Raw genomic sequence first — 18,915 nt, 5'->3', positions numbered from 1 at the left:
GACTGAGAGTATCTGTTTCCCAGGGTTGAAATGTCTAAAACCAGAGGTCATGCATTGAAGGTGAGGGGGAAGAAGGTTCAAGGGGGATTTTTTTTACTCAAAGAATCATGGATGTCTGGAATGCACTGCCTGGCATGGTGGTAGAGGCAAGTACATTAGAGGCTTTTAAGAGATGTTTGGATAGGCACGTGGACGTGAAGAAAATGAAGGGACATGGATCTGGTAGGGGAGGAGAAGATGGCGGCGCAACACAGTGCACGCGGCTGCTCCGAAATGATATCGTATTTGTTAAGTAGGGGCTGTGCACAATCCTGATTTGATGGAGACAGACGTGAGAAGCACGGAGGAACATCTGGAGAAACTTCTGAAATGCCTGTTTCACTGCCGCTGCTACTGTGCGATCGAGAATCTCCGGAGGGGAAGGCCCCAAATCCTCGGCTTTGCCTATTGCCTGTTGCCGGGGCTGGGGTCGAAGCGCTTGGCCGAGATGGTGCTTGGTGCTCGGTGCTCGGTGTCGGAGGGCTGGTCGGAGGCTCGAAGTTTTCGGACGGACTCAAGAGTCGGCTGTGGCCGGGTGCTTTCAGGATGCTGCATCGGCAAGTTTGCGGCGCTGGAAGCTCATGGCAGGGAGAGTTTTTCTTCCTTCTACCGTCTGCGTGAGATGATGGGACTTTCGAGAGACTTTGAGACTTTTTTTTACCGTGCCCATGGTCCATTCTTTATCAAATTACGGTATTGCTTTGCACTGTTGTAACTAAATGTTTTAATTATGTGGTTTTTGTCAGTTTTTTTTAGTCTTGGTTTGTCTTGTGTTTCTGTGATATCATTCTGGAGGAACATTGTATCACTTCTTAATGCATGCATTATTAAATGACAATAAAAGAGGACTGCGTGTCCTCATAATCTAATCTAATGGTATCGGAGGAGGGATTGGTGTTTGGGTGTTTTTGATTTGCTTTTTAGCTGGTTCAGCATAGCATTGTGGGCCAGATGGCCTGTTCCTGTGCTGTAGTCTTCTATGTTCTGTATGCACAGCATACAGGAAAAAGCTTTTCACTCTACCTCAGTACGCGTGATAATAATAAGCTAACTGACCAATCAGGTGCAAACTTTGTTCCAGACCCTATGACGTCATTGACCCTTGACTGCCTTCTCAGTCTAGGGGCGGTTGGGGATGGTCAATTAATGCTGGCTTAGTCAGCAGCATTCATACCTTGAGAATGAATGGATTTAAGGAGGATCTCAGGGTGCTTATTTTCAGCCTGAGGCAGAGATAAGTGCAATGTAAATACCTTCCATTTAAATAGTCCAAAAGGGTCTTCACACAAGTGGCTGGCTTTGTCGTGCGACAAAACTTTCCGAAGCGACCACTCTGGTTACTCATTTCCATGCCTCGTGCCTCATCAGGCAGTAACCTTGTTGTTTCTTCTGCAGTTTTGTCTGTATTTTATGAGGCCGATTTGCTGGCTCGACGCTCAACCCAGCAAAGATGCAAAGTGTCCAAGGAGCCAGCTGGATTCAAACCCAGGACCACTTGCTTCGAAGTCCAGTAGGAATGCCACTACACCACCAGCCAGCATTTGTATTTCTGTATTCTCCTGTAAGTAAATGCCTGCAAGACAATGAATTTCAGGGTTGTGTATGGTGACATATCTGTACTTTGATAATAAATTTACTTTAGACTTTGATTAAGCAGCTGTATCCTTACTACAGTGATGCTGCACTGGCTTTGCTTCAAAGTTATAAAGATTCACAATCTTTCAGCTTAGAAAAAGTATCTATATTTGTTTCTCCAAATGCACTAATTTTAAGATTTGAAGCAAGTTAGTTTATAAATATTCCCTAATCTTGATCTGAACAATGTAAAACAAATAAGATTGCAATTATGCTGAAATGTTTTCATTACTCTAGCCCAGTCTAGTGCTAGTTATTACTTGAAGTAGGTAATTGTGTCAGTGATTCTTAATGAACTATTTCAGCTGAGTAGGTTTAAACAATGCAGCAGAACACATCATGCCATTTCAGAGCATCAGAGATATCTGAATGCTTGCCAATATGATTCATATCAAACACAGTGTATTCTGGTTAATTGGGCCATTGGTTAATTGGGGCAGCCACTTATTTGGGACAACTCTGAGAAACAAAAACTAATCGAGAAAATAGCCAGGATTCCCTTTGTTTATATGGGATACTATGCTGCTTAATTGGGGCAGGAGACCTGTTGCCAAACAGTTTCTAACTAGTGTCAGCCACGTGCACATCTTGTGGCCATTAGACATTACGCCGTGCTTAGAATGGTTTTTAAATAGTGGCACTTGTGTGCTTGTTTTCAAAAAGCAGTGATTTTTGTCACTGATAGTTGGCTCTCTCAGAGGATCTGTCCTAGATCCATCATAGAAATGTAATTTCAAAGAAAGCATGAATGCGCCTCTACTTCCTCAGGAGTCTGCAGATATTTGGCATGTCATCAAAAACCTTGGCAAACTTCTACTGATGTGTGCTCACTGGCTGCATTATGGCCTGGTATGAGAGCACCAAACACAAAATACTCTGCAGATGCTGGGGTCAAAGCAACACTCACAACATGCTGGAGGAACTCAGCAGGTCGGGCAGCATCCGTGGAAACGTCGACCGATCTTTTCCACGGATGCTGCCCGACCTGCTGAGTTCCTCCTGCGTGTTGTGAGTGTTGATGAGAACACCGATGTCTTTAAGCAGAAAATACTACAAAAAGTAGTGGACTTAGCCCAGTACATTATGGGTAAAACACTCTTAACCATTGTGCACATCTATATGAAACATTGCATACACCAGCAGCACCCATCATCAAAGCTCCTCACCACCCAGGTCAGGCTCCTTTCTCACTGCTGCCAACAGAAAGAAGGTCCAGGTGCCTCAGGACTCGTACCACCAGGTTCAAGAATAGTTACTACCCCTCAACCATTAGGCTCTTGAACAAAAGGGTATAACTTTTAAGGACTCTTTTATCTTGTTACTTTACTTTATATTTTATTGTCGCCAAACAATTGATACTAGAACGTACAATCATCACAGCGATATTTGATTCTGCGCTTCGCACTCCCTAGATTACAAATACTAAATATTAAAAATAGTAAAAATTAGTAAATATTAAAAATTTAAATTATAAATCATAAGTAGAAAATAGAAAAATGGAAAGTAAGGTAGTGCAAAAAAACTGAGAGGCAGGTCCGGATATTTGGAGGGTACGGCCCAGATCAGGGTCAGGATCCGTTCAGCAGTCTTATCACAGTTGGAATGAAGCTGTTCCCAAATCTGGCCGTACGAGTCTTCAAGCTCCTGAGCCTTCTCCCGGAGGGAAGAGGGACTAAAAGTGCATTGGATGGTGGGTCGTGTCCTTGATTATCCTGGCAGCACTGCTCCAACAGCGTGCGGTGTAAAGTGAGTACAAGGACGGAAGATTGGTTTGTGTGATGTGCTGCACCATGTTCACGGTCTTCTGCAGCTTCTTTCGGTCTTGGACAGGACAACTTCCATACCAGGTTGTGATGCACCCTAGAAGAACGCTTTCTACAGTGCACCTATAAAAATTAGTGAGGGTTTTAGGGGACAGGCCAAATTTCTTTAGTTTTCTCAGGAAGTAAAGGCACTGGTGGGCCTTCTTGGCAGTGAACTCTGCTTGGTTGGACCAAGTCAGGTCATTTGTGATATTGACCCCGAGGAACTTAAAACTTTTGACCTGCTCCACTTGTGCACCACCGATGTAAATTGGGTCGTGTGGTCCTTTCTGAAGTCAACAACCAATTCCTTCATCTTGCTGACGTTGAGGGATAGGTTATTGTCTTCGCACCATGCCACCAGGTTCTTAATTTCTTCTCTGTACTCAAACTCATCATTACTCGAGATACGGCCTGCAATTGTGGTGTCATCAGCAAACTTATATATTGAGTTTGATGGAAACTTGGCTACACAATCATGGGTGTACAGTGAGTACAGCAGGGGACTGAGTACTCAGCCTTGTGGGGCACCGGTGCTCAGAGTGATTGTAGAGGAGAGCTTGTCCCCTATTTTTACAGCCTGGGTCCTGTCTGTGAAGAAGTTGAAGATCCAGCTGCAGATCTGAGTGCTGAGGCCCAGGTTCCGGAGCTTAGGAATCAGTTTATTTGAAATGATGGTATTAAAGGCAGAGCTGTAGTCAATGAAAAGGATCCTTACGTATGCATCTTATTTCATGCTTATTATATATTGCTATTTATTTCTATCCGTATTTGCACAATTTGTTGTCCATTCATCCTGTTTATGGTTCTGTTCTTTAGATTTGATAGGTATGCCCGCAAGAAAAAGAATCTCAGAGTTATACGTGGTGACATGTGTGTTCTCTGATAATAAACGTAACTTTGAATTTTGGCAATTAATAAACAGTAGGACAATTCAGAACTGTTTTGCTCACTGCAGTTTCAAGCATTCAGGATTAGAGATGCCAGAAGCAGCCAAGAGTGAAAAGGAAACAATTTCCCTATTTCAACAAGTTAGTAACTATGAAAATTTTGAAGGTATCGACAATCATCTTGAATGTTACAATGAAAAAGAAGATTTGGAAGATGCAATCGTTGAGTGTACTGTTTGAAATCAGTCCATTATCTTTACTAGGTGTCTGCACTGATTTTGTTCGTTTACAATCAATCAAAAGAGCAAACGTACACTGAATGAATTCTTCCTTTGATAACTATTAGGAACTGATACACAGTTTTATAGTACAGTAGTAGTGTTGATGGTGTTCTAACTTCACTCACAAATTTCTACAGATGTACCCTGGAGAGCATTCTAACTGTCTGATAGGGGGAGGAGGCAATGCTGAGGATCAAAATAAGCTGCAGAAAGTTTTAACTGCTGCCATTTCCATCATGGACATTAGCTTCCCCGGCATCCAGGACATCTTCAAGGAGCGATGCCTCAAAAAGGTGTCATCCATCATTAAGGACCACCATCACCCAGGACATACCCTCTTCTCATTGCTACCATCAGGAGAGAGGTACAGAAGCTTAAAGGCACACACTCAGAGATTCAGGAACAGCTTCTTCCCCGCTGTCATTAAATTTCTGAATGGACATTGAACCCATGAACACTACCTCACCACTTTTTTTTTCTTTTTTTAAAAAAATTATTTAATTTAACTTTAAAATATTTCAATACTTACTGTAATTTACATTTTTATTATTATGTACTGCAATGTACTGCTGCCGAATAACAAATTTCATGACATCTGCCGGTGATATTAAATCAGACTTTGATTCAGATTTGTCCTGAATTTCATTAAAATACATAATTTGTTACTCAGTTAAATGGCAGTTTTCCTTTTTATACCTTTTTAACTATTTCTATGAAACTTCGGCTAATTGGGGTAGCCGCTTAAATGGGCCAAAGTGTACTGGTCCTGGTGTGTCCCAATTAACCAGAATCCACTGTATCTGGTTTTCTGTAGCATCTTTGTACAAAAAGGGGAACCAGTATCCTTGTGGGCAGGCTTGCCAGCGCTGCTGGGTAGAGATAAAAATAACTTGGCAGGGGGACGGGAACCAGAGTGATAGGGCTGAGGAGAGGGGTGTTGGTTTGCAAGCAGAGGAAGTGTGTAGTGAGACTGCTGGGAAGGACAGGCAGTTGACAGTCAATGGGATGAGTTGAAGTATAATATGGGAGGAAAATTGAAAAGAAGCAATGAATACAGCACTGAAGGTGTTATATTTGAATGCACGTAGTATACGGAATAAGATTAACAGATTTTGTAACGGAGTTAGAGATTGGCAAGTATGATGTTGTGGGCATCACTGAGACGTGGCTAAAAGAAGATTATAGTTGGAAGCTTAACGTCCAAGGATACACATTGTATCGAAAGGACAGGCAGGTAGGCAGGTGGCTCTGCCGATAAAAACTGTGATCAATTCCTTAGAAAGAGAAGACATAGGATGGGAAAATGTAGAACTGTTGTGGGTAGAGTTAAGAAAGTGCATAGGTAAAAAGGACTCTGATTGGAGTTAAATACAGACCTCTGAACATTAGCCAGGATATGGCTTCAAATTACAATGGGAGATTGAAAAGGCATTCAAAAGAGCAATGTTATGACAGTCATGTGAGATTTCAATGTGAGGGTAGAATGGGAAAATCAGGTTGGTGTTGGATCCCAGGAGAGGGAATTTTTAGAATGCCTGCAAGATGGATCTTTGGAGCAGCTTGTAGTTGAGCTCACTAAGGGAAAGGCAATTCTGGATTGGGTGTTATGTAATGACCCAGATTTGATTTGGCAGCTTTAGGTAAAGGAAGCTCAGGAGGCAGTGATCATAATATGCTGGAATTCACCCTGCAGTTTGAGAGGGAGAAGCTAAAGTCAGATTCATCAGTGTTACAGTGGAGTAAAGAGAATTACAGAGGCATGAGAGTGGAGATGGCCAAAATTGATTGGAAGGGGACACCAGCAGGGAAGACAGCAAAACAGCGAGGGTTGAAGTTTCTGGGAGCAACTCAGAAGCTGCAAGATATGTGCATACCAAAGATGAAAAAACATTCTAAAAGGATGATGAGGCAACCATGGTTGACAAGGGAAGTCAAAGACAGCAGAAAAGCAAAAGAGAGGGCATATAATATATCAAAAATTAGTGGGAAGTTAGAGGATTAGGAAGCTTTGAAAAAACCAAGAGGAAGCAAGTAAAAAAACCATATGGAGAAAAGAGATAAAATATGAAGGTAAACTAGCCAAGAATATGAAAGAGGATACCAAAAGTTTTTTTTTCACATTTCCAGTATTAAGAGTAAAAGAGGGGTGAGAGTGACATTTCTAACTGCTGGAAGTGATGGGAGACAAGGAAATGGTGGATGAACTGAATAAGTATTTTGCATCAGTCTTCTCCAGTCAGATTTCTTCTTCTTCAGCCCTTTCCCTCTTCCACCTATCACCTCCCAGCTTCTTACTGCCTCCCTCCCCCACCCACCTTTCCCCCTCACCTAGTTTCACCAGTCACCTGCCAGCTTGTTTCCTTCCCCCTCCCCCTTTCCTTTCCAGTCCTGATCTCTGTCTTGCCCTGAAACGTCAAATGTTTATTCTCCTCCATAGATGCTGCCTAACCTGCCATGTGTGTTGCTCTGGATTTCCAGCACCTACAAAACCTCTTGTGTTTATGACTTGAGGAAAGATTCAATTTAATAATTTATTAACTCAGTATAATAACTTACCGGAAAGGCAGAGAAAGTCTGACAGAGCAGAACCACACTGGAGCATTGACCTAACCCAACGTGCACAGGTTTCTGGATGCAGACAAGGTGCGGTTAACAAGGATTAGTGTAGAGGGACAAAAAAAGTCAGCATAGATGTGGTGGGCTGAAGGGCGTGTTGCTCTGCTGTACGACCCTGGCTCATTTTTTATATACTGATAGCCCCATGAACTCTCCAGGGTCCTATCACACATTAGGGGCAATCTAATGGGTGGCAGTGTGCAGATACATCTCTCCCAAAGGAGGTGTAAGGCTCTCCTTCCCTCCTCTAGCCTGCAGGTTACCCTTGGGCAAGGTGCAGCACCTGATTAGCCCCCGACCAGAGTCATGTGAAGCTATGGGAGCAGGTGGTGGATGGTCGTATGAGCAGCCGGTGCATATCACGAGTCCTGGTTATGTGACCACTGACACCAGGCAGACAATCTCTGAAGAGTATTGATAATGGCCGGGGTCACCCGTCTTGTAAAGACACTGCCCAGAAGAAAACAATGGCAAGCCACTTCTGTTGAAACATTTGCTGAGAACAATCACCATCATGGAAAGACCATAACTGCCCATGTCATATGACATGGCACATAACGAACAAACGAACAAACTAAAGAGATTAAAGACAAATATTAGCTTTATTTGTCACAAGTAGAATGCAATATCGAAACATACAGTGAAGGACTAACGCAGTCTGAATATGTGGTGTGGGCAGACAAGTGTCGCTATGCTTCTGGCGCCAACATAGCATACCCACAATTTACTAATCCTAACCCAAAACTCTTTGGAATGTGGGAGGAAACCGGAACACCCGGAGGAAACCCACATGGTCACAGGGAGAATGTACAAACTCCTTACAGAGAGTGACAGGAATAGTACCCTGATTGCTGGTGGCGTAATAGTGCTATATTAACCACTACACTACTGTGCAAGTTAGGGTCTCGTAACCTACCAGCCTACATGCCTTTGGGACATGGGAGAGAAATGGAGGATCCAAGGGAAACTCATGCAGTCACAGGGAGAACATACTAACTCCAAACAGACAGCACTGGGGATCAAAATCAAACTTCAATGAAAAAGTTTTGGACTCAGAAACAGCAAGTCTATCCATTCAACCATTCTTCAACCTCAACTTGAGGTGAACATTGGCCAACTCATTTCTACACTTCTCCTCTAATCAACAAGATGTTATGGCCCAAACTGAAATGGCTTCATCGTTATCCTCCTGAACCATCCACAAGCACACCGTGGTGCTAATGTGGGGTCCATTCAGTGCATAAAACCCCAACATTTCTACAGCACAATGCACAGGATTGGGAAAATCTGCAGAGGTTTGTGAACTCAACCAGCTCTGTCACTGGCACTATCTTCCCCACAATCAAAAGACGATGTGTCAAGAAGAGGGCATCCATCACTGGGGACACCCGCCACCCAGGTCATGCCTGCTTCTCCTTGCTATTACCAGAGTGGAGGTACAGGAGCTTCAGGCCACCACCAGGTTCAGGAACAGTCATTACCCCTCAACTATAAGGTTCTTGAACCAGAGAGGATAACTTCAACCGCCCCATCACTGAACTGTTCCCACAACCTGTGGACTCACTTTCAAGGACTCTGCATTTCATGTTCACAATATTTGTTACTTGTTTTTTTTATATAGGCACAGTTTATTGTCTTTTGCACGTTGGTTGTTTGTCCACCCTGTTGGATGTGATCTTTTAGTAATTCTATTGTGTTTCTTAGATTTACCGTTTATGCCCAGAGGTAAATATTAGATTAGATTATGAGGACATGCAGTCCTCTTTTATTGTCATTTAGTAATGCATGCATTAAGAAATGATACAATGTTTTTCCAGAATGATATCACAGAAACACATGACAAACCAACTTAAAAACTGACAAAAACCGCATAATTATAACATATAGTTACAACAGTGCAAAGCAATATCGTAACTTGATAAGAACAGACCGTGGCACGGTAAAGTCTCAAAGTCTCTCGAAAGTTCCATCATCTCACGCAGATGGTGAACCTCCAGTGCTGCCAACTTGCCGATGCAGCATCCTGGAAGCATCCGACCACAGTCCGACTCCGAGTCCATCCGAAAACTCCGAGCCTCCGACCACCTCTCCGACACCGAGCACCGAGCACCATCTCTGCCGAGCGCTTCGACCCCAGCCCCGGCAACAGGCAATAGGCAAAGCCGAGGATTTGGGGCCTTCCCTCCGGAGATTCTGGATCGCACAGTAGCAGCGGCAGCGAAACAGGCATTTCAGAAGTTTCTCCAGATGTTCCTCCGTGCTCCTCACGGCTGTCTCCATCAAATCCAGATTGTGCACAGCCTCCCTAGTTACACATACGATATTCATTCGGAACGGCCACGCGCACTGCATCGCGTCGCCATCTTCTCCTCTCTCCTATATGTACTTTGATAATAAATTTACTTTGAACTTCGAAGACACACCCTCATCATTTTAGGGACAGCTTCTTCCCCTCCACCATTACCTTTCTAGGTGGACCATGAACCCATGAACACAGCTTCACTTTTTAGACCAAATATTTATTTTTAAATATTTGTTATTGTAACTTACAGCATTTATTTATGCATTCACTGTACTAATGCCACAAAACAACAAATTTCATTAAATAAGTTGGTGGATAATAAACCTGATTCTGATTCTGAACAAGGGCTACTATGATGCTGCAAGTCTCCTTCCAAGTCACACACCACTCTGATGTGCAATCATATTGTTGTTCCTTCACCATTGCTGGGTCTAGATCCTGTCCACCAAAACCGTGGGAGCACCTTCAGCAGAGGGAAGGCAATATGGCCCATCACATCCTTGCAAAGGAAACGAGGAATCAGCAATAAACACTGACTTTGTCAGTCAATAAGAGACAACATACTTATAATACAGAAACAGATCATTCTACCGATAATGCCCCCCCGCCATCAGATTCCTTCTTCTCCAGCTCTTTACCTTTCCTACCCACCTAGCTTCACCTACCACCTTCCAACTATCCTCCTTCCCCTACCCCCCTCCTTTTTATTCTGGTGCCTCCCCCCTCCCTTTCCAGTCCGGAAGAAGGGTCTCTGCCTGAAACGTCAATTTTTTTGTTCATTTCTACAGATGCTGCCTGACCAGCTGAATTCCTCCAGCATTTTGTTTGTGTTGCTCTGGGTTTCCAGCACCTGCCGAATCTCTTGTGTTTAGGTCCATTCTGGTGCTTATGACTATAGAAGTCTTATCTTCTATAGGCGGGAGGAGAAGATGGCAGCTCGACGCAGTGCGCGCAGCTCTCCGGTGAAATGATATTGTATCTGTTAAATAGGGGCCGTGGACAATTCTGATTCGATGAAGACAGACGTGAGAAGCAGAGGAACATCTGGAGAAATTTCTGAAATGCCTGGTTTGCTGCTGTTGTTACTGTGCGATCGAGAATCTCCAAAGGGTAGGCCCCAAAATCCCCGGCTTTGCCTGCTGCTGGCGACCGAGGCTGGGGTTGAAACGTTCAGACAGAGATGGTGCTCGGTACTCGGTGTCGGAGGGCTGATCAGAGCTCAAAGTTTTCGGACGACTCAGAGTCGGACTGTGGTCGGGCATGGCAGGGAGAAGTTTCTTCCTTCTCCTGACTGCGTGAAATGTGGGACTTTCGAAAAACCTTGAACTTTTTTTACTGTGCCATGGACTGTTCTTCATCAAGTTATGGTATTGTTGCACTGTTGTAACTATATGTTATAATTATGTGGTTTTGTTAGTTTTTTTCAGTCTTGGTCTGTCCTGTGTTTTGTGATATCACACCGGAGGAATATTGTATCATTTCTTAATGCATGCATTACTAAATGACAGTAAAAGAGGACTGCGTGTCCTCATAACCTATTTTAATCTAATTCATTTTTATCCATTTCAACAAGCATATCTCACCATTTATTACCTTATTTATTTAGAGATTCTTTGTTTCATCGGCTACCAGCCAGAAGTCGATCAGATTCACCAGCACCATCTTAAATTGGAACTCTGCTTTCCAAAAACTTCTATATATTTGCTCTAATAGGGTGCTACGGTGATATAGCGGTCAGCATAACGTTATTACAGCACCCTTCCAACCAAACGAACCCACACCTGCACGACCAGTTAGCTTACTAACCCGAACAGCTTTGGAATGTGGAAGAAAGCCAGAGAACCTGAAGGAAACGTGGAGGATGTACAAATTCCTTACAGACAGCAATGGGAATTGAAGGTGAGTCAATAGCGCTAGAATAACGTTACGCTAACTGCAATTCTACCATACAGCCCTAGATAAGCAAAACTACAGAAGTTTCTGGAAAGAAAGGTTTCAGTTTAAGACGGCACTGGTGAATCTCAGCGACTTCTGACTGGTGGCCAATGGAAGCAAAGGAAACAGCTAAACACCTTGTTAATCACTCTTCTTCTGGAAAACGATCATCGCAAGCTTCACCCCTCGGACTCGGAGGCAATTCGCTGTGGCAGAACCAAGGTGAGGCGGGGCAGCAGGCCCATCACAGAGAGCGAGGAAGGCCCGAGGTTTGATCGATTTAAGTGCCGGCCCAAACTGGAAGGGTTGGGTCCAGGCCAAGTCGAGACGGCAGGGTCCAGGGTCCAGAGCATATCGAAGCAACAGAAGCCAACGCTTGGACGACAACTCAGGCGCCAGGCCAGATTGAAAAGGTCAGGGTGTCGGGGCCGGGGGCGAGGGACGGGTCATTTCAGCTCGCTGCTCCGCTCTGCACTGAACTAAGGGTGTGGGGATGGACTCTGCAGACTTCGGTTCAGAGCAATACTTGCTTGCGTTTATTGTTCACATGATTTGTTTTTTTTCTCTCTGCACATTGGGTATTTGACAGTCTTTTTTTAATGGGTTCTTTTGGGTTTCTTTGTTTTGTGGCTGCCTGTTAGGAGACAAATCTCAAGGTTGTATAATGTATACGTACTTTGAACTTTGATTAAATAATAAAATGCTGAAAATACAGGTAGCATCAAGGGAATAAGTCAGTCCATGGCCTCTGCTTGTGTCACGATGAGGCCACACTCGGGATGGAGGAGCAACACCTTATATTTTGTCTGTGTAGCCTCCAACCTATTGGTATGAACATCAAGTTCTTCTTCTGCGGTAAAAAAAATTCCCTCCCCCTTCCCTCACCATCTATTCCCCCTCCAGCCTCTTACCTCTTCTCACCTATCACCTTGTCCTTCCTTTTCTGCTATGGTCCACTCTCCTCTCCTATCAGATCTCTTCCTCTCCAGCCCTTTACCTTTCCCACCCACCTGGCTTCACCTATCACCCTCTAGCTATCCTCCTCCCCCCCACCACCTTTTTATTCTGGCATCTTCCCCCTTCCTCTCCCGTCCTGAAGAAGGGTCTCAGCCTGAAACGTTGACTGTTTACTCTTTTCTGTAGATGCTGCCAGACCCGCTAAGTTCCCCCAGCATTTTGTGTATGTTGCTTTGGATTTCCAGAATCTGCAGACTTTCCTGTGTTTATGTCATGGGTACAAGAATGTTAATTATTTCAGATTTCTTCTACAAGTGCTTTTATTCCTTTACACCTCATGTACTTGAGTGCTACTTATCTCAGCCACTCTATGTTAGACCCCAAAACCATAGATATATAGGCAGAATTAGTCCATTCGGCCCATCAAGTTTGCTCCACCATTCCATCACGGCCAATTTATTATCCCTCTCAACCAATATTCCCAATATTTTGTAATGACCAGTGTGCACAAAAAATTTTGTGCTATGCAAGTTTTTGCCCAGTGACAACAACATGTGTGCCCTGAATTTTATATATAGAGGTATTCATTTTAACAGCTAGCAAATACTGTCAATAAGAACTTGAGAGCTTTTATACACCACCAATACTTGATTTGCTTGCTAAATGACACTTCAAAAAGTCAAGTTTCCAAATATCACTCCACTTCTTCCCACTTGCAAATTCGCCGTCGAGGTAGAGGGTGACAAACTTTTGTGCGCTAGTAGCAAAAGACGTGTGTACACACACACCTTACAGTGAATATTGCTCTCAACCCCATTCTCCTGCCTTTTCTCCATAACTTTTGACACCCTGACTAACCTACTCCTCAGCTTTTTCTCTCCAGGTTTCGGCCTGAAACGTCGACTGCACCCTTTTCCTAGATGCTGTCCGGCTGACTGAGTTCCTCCAGCATTTTGTGTGTGTTGCTCAGATTTCCAGCATCTGCAGATTTTCTCTCGTTTGTAATCGAGAACCTATTACCCTCCGCATTTAATATACCCAATGACTTGGCCAGTCATCTGTGGCAATGAATTCCACAGATTCACCATCCTCTGGCTAAAGGAATTCCTCATGATCTCTGTTCTAAAGCGATGTCCTTGAATTCTGAAGCTGTGTCCCCTGGTCCTAGACTCTCTCACTATTAGAGACATCCCTCCAACCTTGTAGCCAGTTTCACATTCTAGCCACTTCCTGTATTCTTATGTTGAATAATCGTGTACACCGGCAGCCTGTGATCAATGCACTGTGACATCCAGTCTTCATCCCAAACCCTTTGAAAGAGAATGCAGGACTAAGGAGCATGGGCAATTGTTATTGCAAGCACAGAGTGTTTGTATACCAGTGGGAGATAACCATTTAACTCTAATTGCTACAAAATACATCTTATCAGATTAAATTCCATTTTAATTGATTGTGGTGCCTCCGACTGAAGAATTTATGCTCGGTGTCATACCACGTTGCAGCAACTAAATCAAAGGAATTCAAGTATCAAACAACAACTTTATTCGCCATATACATTTACATGTATTAGGAGTTGGCATAACATGCAGCAAAAACCAACATTCAACAATTCAGAAAAGAATTATGCAAAAAAATAGAAGTTGAAGTACAGATACAGAATAAAATGTGGATAAATACATAAATACCAGCATGTACGTACAATGTAAACAGCTTTATAAACAGTGGTTTAAAGTGTTTACTGTGCATTGCAGTGAGTGGGGTAATAGATAGGGAGGGCGCGGTGGTAAAGAGAATGGTTGATCAGATTAACTGGCTGGGGGAAGAACCCTTTAAAATGGCATGACGTTTTTGTTTTAAGAGCCCTATAGTGCTTTCCAGAGGGAAAAGGAAAGGCAGCTTGCTGGGTTGGTAGTGTCTGCAATGATTTTCCTGCCCTGAACCCACACGTCCTGCAGTGATGGTATGGCTGCAGCCAATAACATTTTCAGCTGACCTGTGAGAAGATGCTGCACCAAACCAGACAGTAATGGCCAATGTGAGGATGCTCTCTCTGATGGCAGTGTCGAATTGCACCAGTACCTTCTCTGGAAGATGGAACTTCACCAACTACAGCAAGAAGTACATCTTCTGCTGAGCCTTTTTGTTAATGAAGGAGATATGTTCTCCCACGCGAGGTCCTATGAAATAATGGTACCTGGGAATTTGAACGTTGAAACAGTGTGAATTGTAGGGTTGTTGGTGGAGAGGGGGACACACTTGTCCTGAAGTCAATATGCATCTCCACCATTTTGAGGGCATTCAGCACCAAGCTGTTGTGATTGCACCAGGACGTTCATTTGTTTTCTTCCCAGTGGTACTTGGATTTATCACCTCTGGTGATTAGTCAACTGACACTTCATCACCGAGAAAATTTGCACTGGGCCTCCTGACCAGCATCAGATCAATGGCAGCATTGCCACTGTAAGATACGTACAGCAAGCATTGATCTCACGTCCATCAGCAGTCGGCCATGGTCTCCCGCAGCTCCGCTCCACCTAGTCCATAGCACGACAGGAGGCATAAGAGACTGGGATGTTGTGGTGGAGTTGTAGAAGACATTGGTGAGGACAAATTTGGAGTATTGTGTTCAGTTCTGGTCACTTACCTACACGAAAGATATCAATAAGGTTGAAAAAAAATACAGAAAAAACTTGCAAGGATGTTCCCATCATATTTCTGAATGAACAGTAAACCCATGTACACGACCTCACCTGGCTCTCTTTTTGCACCACGTATTTGATTATACATACACACACACACAGACTACTTATTGTAATGCATTGACTGTTAATTACTATGAATTGAAATGTACTGCTGTCACACAATAACAAACATTATGACGAATGTCAGTGATATTAAACCTGATCCCGATCTTAAGACTTGAGGACCTCACTTACAGGGCAAGGTTGCGTAAGTTAAGACCTTACTCCCTGGAGCACAGGAGACTGAGGGGAGATCTTGTAGAGGTATACAAAATCATGAGGTGTAAAAGCAAGCAGGCATTTACCAATGAGGTTGGGTGAGACTAGAACTTAAGAGGCAAGAGGTTATGTGGGGAAAATGAAATATTTACAGGGAACGTGAGGGGAGCCTTCTTCACTCAGAGGGTGGTGCAGGTGTGGAACGAGCTGCTGGTGGAGGTGGTGGGTGCTGGCTCAATCGCAACTTTGCAAAAGTTTGGATAAGTACATGGATGGGAGGGGTATGGAGGTCTGTGGCACAAATGCAGGTCAATGGGACTAGGCAAGATAACAGTCCAGCACAGGAACAGATGGGCCAAAGGGACTACTGTTCTGTAGTGCTCTTTGACTGTCATGGGCATGGTTGGAATACACAAAAAGCTGGAGGAACTCAATGGGTCAGGCAGCTTCTGAGTAGTAGAGGTACTGAGTGATTTCAGGAGGTTACAACAGCCATAGCACAAACACACAATGGCCCCTCAATACGATGGCATGCTTCCACAGCGAGGTGTCCACCACAGCCGGCCTTGAGGGGTATACCTTGACAGAATGCTTGCCACAGCGGCACAGTGATTAACGGGACGCTATTACGTCATAGGGCATTGGAGTTTGGAATTAAATTCTGGCACTGCCAGTATTTGTATTGTTCTCCTCATGGCTGTGTGGGTTTCCTCTGGGTGCTCCAGTTTCCTCCCACAGTCCAAAGGCATTCGAGTTAATTGTTCATTGTAAATTGTCCTGCGATTAGGCCAGGGTTAAATAGGTGGGTTAGCTCCACCATGGATGGTCCCAAGACCAGCTGCAAAAGGAGGAGGGTTGGGCATAGGGCTAGCAACCTCATCTTTCGGGAGAAGAAGATGGCAGCGCGCCTGTGTGTGCGCAGCTCTCCGGTGAAAATGATATTGTATCTGTTAAATAGGGGCCGTGGACAATTCTGATTTGATGGAGAATGGACATGAAAGCACAGAGCAATACCTGGAGAAATTTCTCAAACGCCCGTCCGCTGCTGTCATTACTGTGTGGTCGGGAATCTTTCGGAGGGTAGGCCTCAAATCCCCAGCCTTGCCTGCTTTTGGTGACCGAGAAGGAGGTCGAATCGTTCGGATAGAGATGGCACTCAGTACACGGTGTCGGAGAGCTGATCAGAGCTCGAAGTTTTCGGATGACTCAGAGTCGGATTGTGGTCGACATGGCAGGAAGAGTTTTTCTTCCCTCTCCCGTCTGCGTGAGATGTGGGACGTTTGAGAAACTTTGAACTTTACTGTGCTCATGGACTTCTTCATCAAGTTATGGTATTGTTGCACTGTTTGTAACTATATGTTATAATTATGTGGTTTTGTCAGTTTTTCAGTCTTGGTTTGTCCTGTGTTTTTGTGATATCACACCGGAGGAAATAATGTATCATTTCTTGATGCATGCATTACTAAATGACAATAAAAGAAGACTACGTGTCTTCATAATCATAATCCTGTAAAAACCCAGAGCTACAGACACACCATCAGCAGCTCCAAAGACCCCATCCCTGGGAAAGGAAGGTTCTTCAATGTGCAGGCAACTTGACGGACTGCCCCAAGACAGAAGACTCTGGCGAGCTGCTTTCAGCAACCTCTCTCCCACAAACATCAGCAGGAAATGTCCACATCACACGATTTGTACCAGCAGGCCAACCTCCAGAGCACCATTTAACATCAAAAGATGTAAGCGTTCTGCAGGTTGCTCGGGATTGGAAAATGGACGTGGACTTGGGAAAAAAAAAGCTTGTGCTTCCCCCAGACATTGCGGCTACAACACTCCAGCTAGACATGGTCCTGTGGTCCACAACAGCCAAGCTGGCATATGTTGTGGAATTGACAGTACCATGGGAAGATGGTGTCGAAGAAGCTTATGAGAGGAAAAAAGACCAAGTACTCTGAACTGGCAACTGAAGCTGCCCAGAATGGCTGGAAGACCAAGATTTTCCCTGTAGAAGTGGGATGCAGGGGATTTGTTGCTACGTCTACGACCAGTCTGTTGAGGAAGATGGGGGTGAGGGGTCACTACCTCCAACAACCAATCAAGTCCTTGTCAAATGCAGCAGAAGAAAGCAGCAATTGGATTTGGATTAAAAGGAAAGACAACAACTGGGCTGCAAGATGACAACAGGAGAGTACAGAAATGAGGGGGGTGTATCTGGGACACCAGGTAGCACCGTTGAGCCCTCTGCAGATGTCATGGGCTTATCAACGATACGTCAAAGAAGGAGGGTGCCCACCTGATGACGTACGTACCTACCCTCCCTCCTTGTCACCACTCCAAACCCACTGCCAACATCGAGAGTGCCGACTTACCATAGGGATTGAAGCATCAAGTCCTAGTAGCTCTACTGTAGGCTTGCTGAGTATGCCCACAGGAAAATGAATCCCAGAGTTATATATGGTGACATATATGTTCTCTGATAACAACACTTACTCTGAAATTTGAAGTAACAGATGGATTGCTGGCTGGCGCGGTTCACTGGGTCGGGAAGGCCAGTTCCACACTTTATCTCTAAATAAAATAAAATGAAAATCACTATCTTCAGCAAAAGCTTACTTGAAGAGTTTAAAGGAACACCCACTTTCTCATCCGAGTAAATCACCAGTTTAACCAAAACCCATCCCCATTAAATCGTAATGAGCAGTGAAATTCTTTTTAATCCCCATCTGCTGTTGTTTTGTTGAAATAATCTGCTGCAATCTAACGAGCAATTTTTCCATCGCTTTAATCCTAGCATTAGATTAGTTCCAAGATTTAGTATTCCTTAATTTTAATCATTCGATCCGGGCAGAGTTTATGATGCATGCATTACCCAGGCACGAGCCACGTTGTAGTAATGAATCAAGCCTCACTATAAACCAAAAGCAATTAAATAAATCTAAATCTTGCTTAGTGATGCAAAAAGGAATTAAATATCACTGCTAAAATCAATTATAATGCTGTAATATTTAATTCAATTTCGGCCATGCAACATATATTTTTAGGCCTTACTGGGACTTTGTATCTGAATTGCACATTTGGCAGTAGTGTGTGTTCTTGGTAAATAGTCCCGCTGGGAGAACTATTAGACTTCCTGTAATTTCAGGAATTGCATTTCCTGATTGCTAGAAAGCTTTATTGGAGACAATTTCTCACGTATTCGTCAATAGTGGAAATGTAGAGACCGGGGTAGTGATGATTGATATCCTTAATGGGTCTCCATAATTAAAGCAGGAAGTACTGTCCTGCGTATCAAACACTTATAAAGAATAATGACTAAATTAATAATAGTACTTGCATTTATGGAGCACTGTACCACATCAAAACATCTCAAGAAATTCACGCGCTGAATTAACTGGTATTCTGGTTACAACCATGGAACGGCATTTGTTGCTACACTGACTCAGTGGTCAACACCGTAGTTCCACAGTAAGGTAATGGTTAGCACTGCACTATTACAGCTCA

General features: G+C 43.8%; 1 long non-coding RNA gene across 1 annotated transcript in view; it reads left to right on the top strand.

Moving 5' to 3' along the window:
* LOC140209667 (uncharacterized) overlaps positions 1-5,259 on the top strand; it is a 60,317-nt gene extending 55,058 nt beyond the window's left edge. The window contains exons 3-4 of the long non-coding RNA XR_011889043.1: positions 1,435-1,600; positions 4,785-5,259. This is a non-coding gene — a long non-coding RNA (uncharacterized lncRNA). The remainder of the gene's footprint in view (positions 1-1,434; positions 1,601-4,784) is intronic.
* Positions 5,260-18,915: the final 13,656 nt, after the last annotated feature.

The sequence above is a fragment of the Mobula birostris genome, chromosome 14 (genome assembly GCF_030028105.1).
Source record: "Mobula birostris isolate sMobBir1 chromosome 14, sMobBir1.hap1, whole genome shotgun sequence".
NCBI lineage: Eukaryota > Metazoa > Chordata > Chondrichthyes > Myliobatiformes > Myliobatidae > Mobula > Mobula birostris.
The sequence above is the reverse complement of the archived record's forward strand: the minus strand, read 5'-3'. Positions and strand labels throughout refer to the sequence as shown.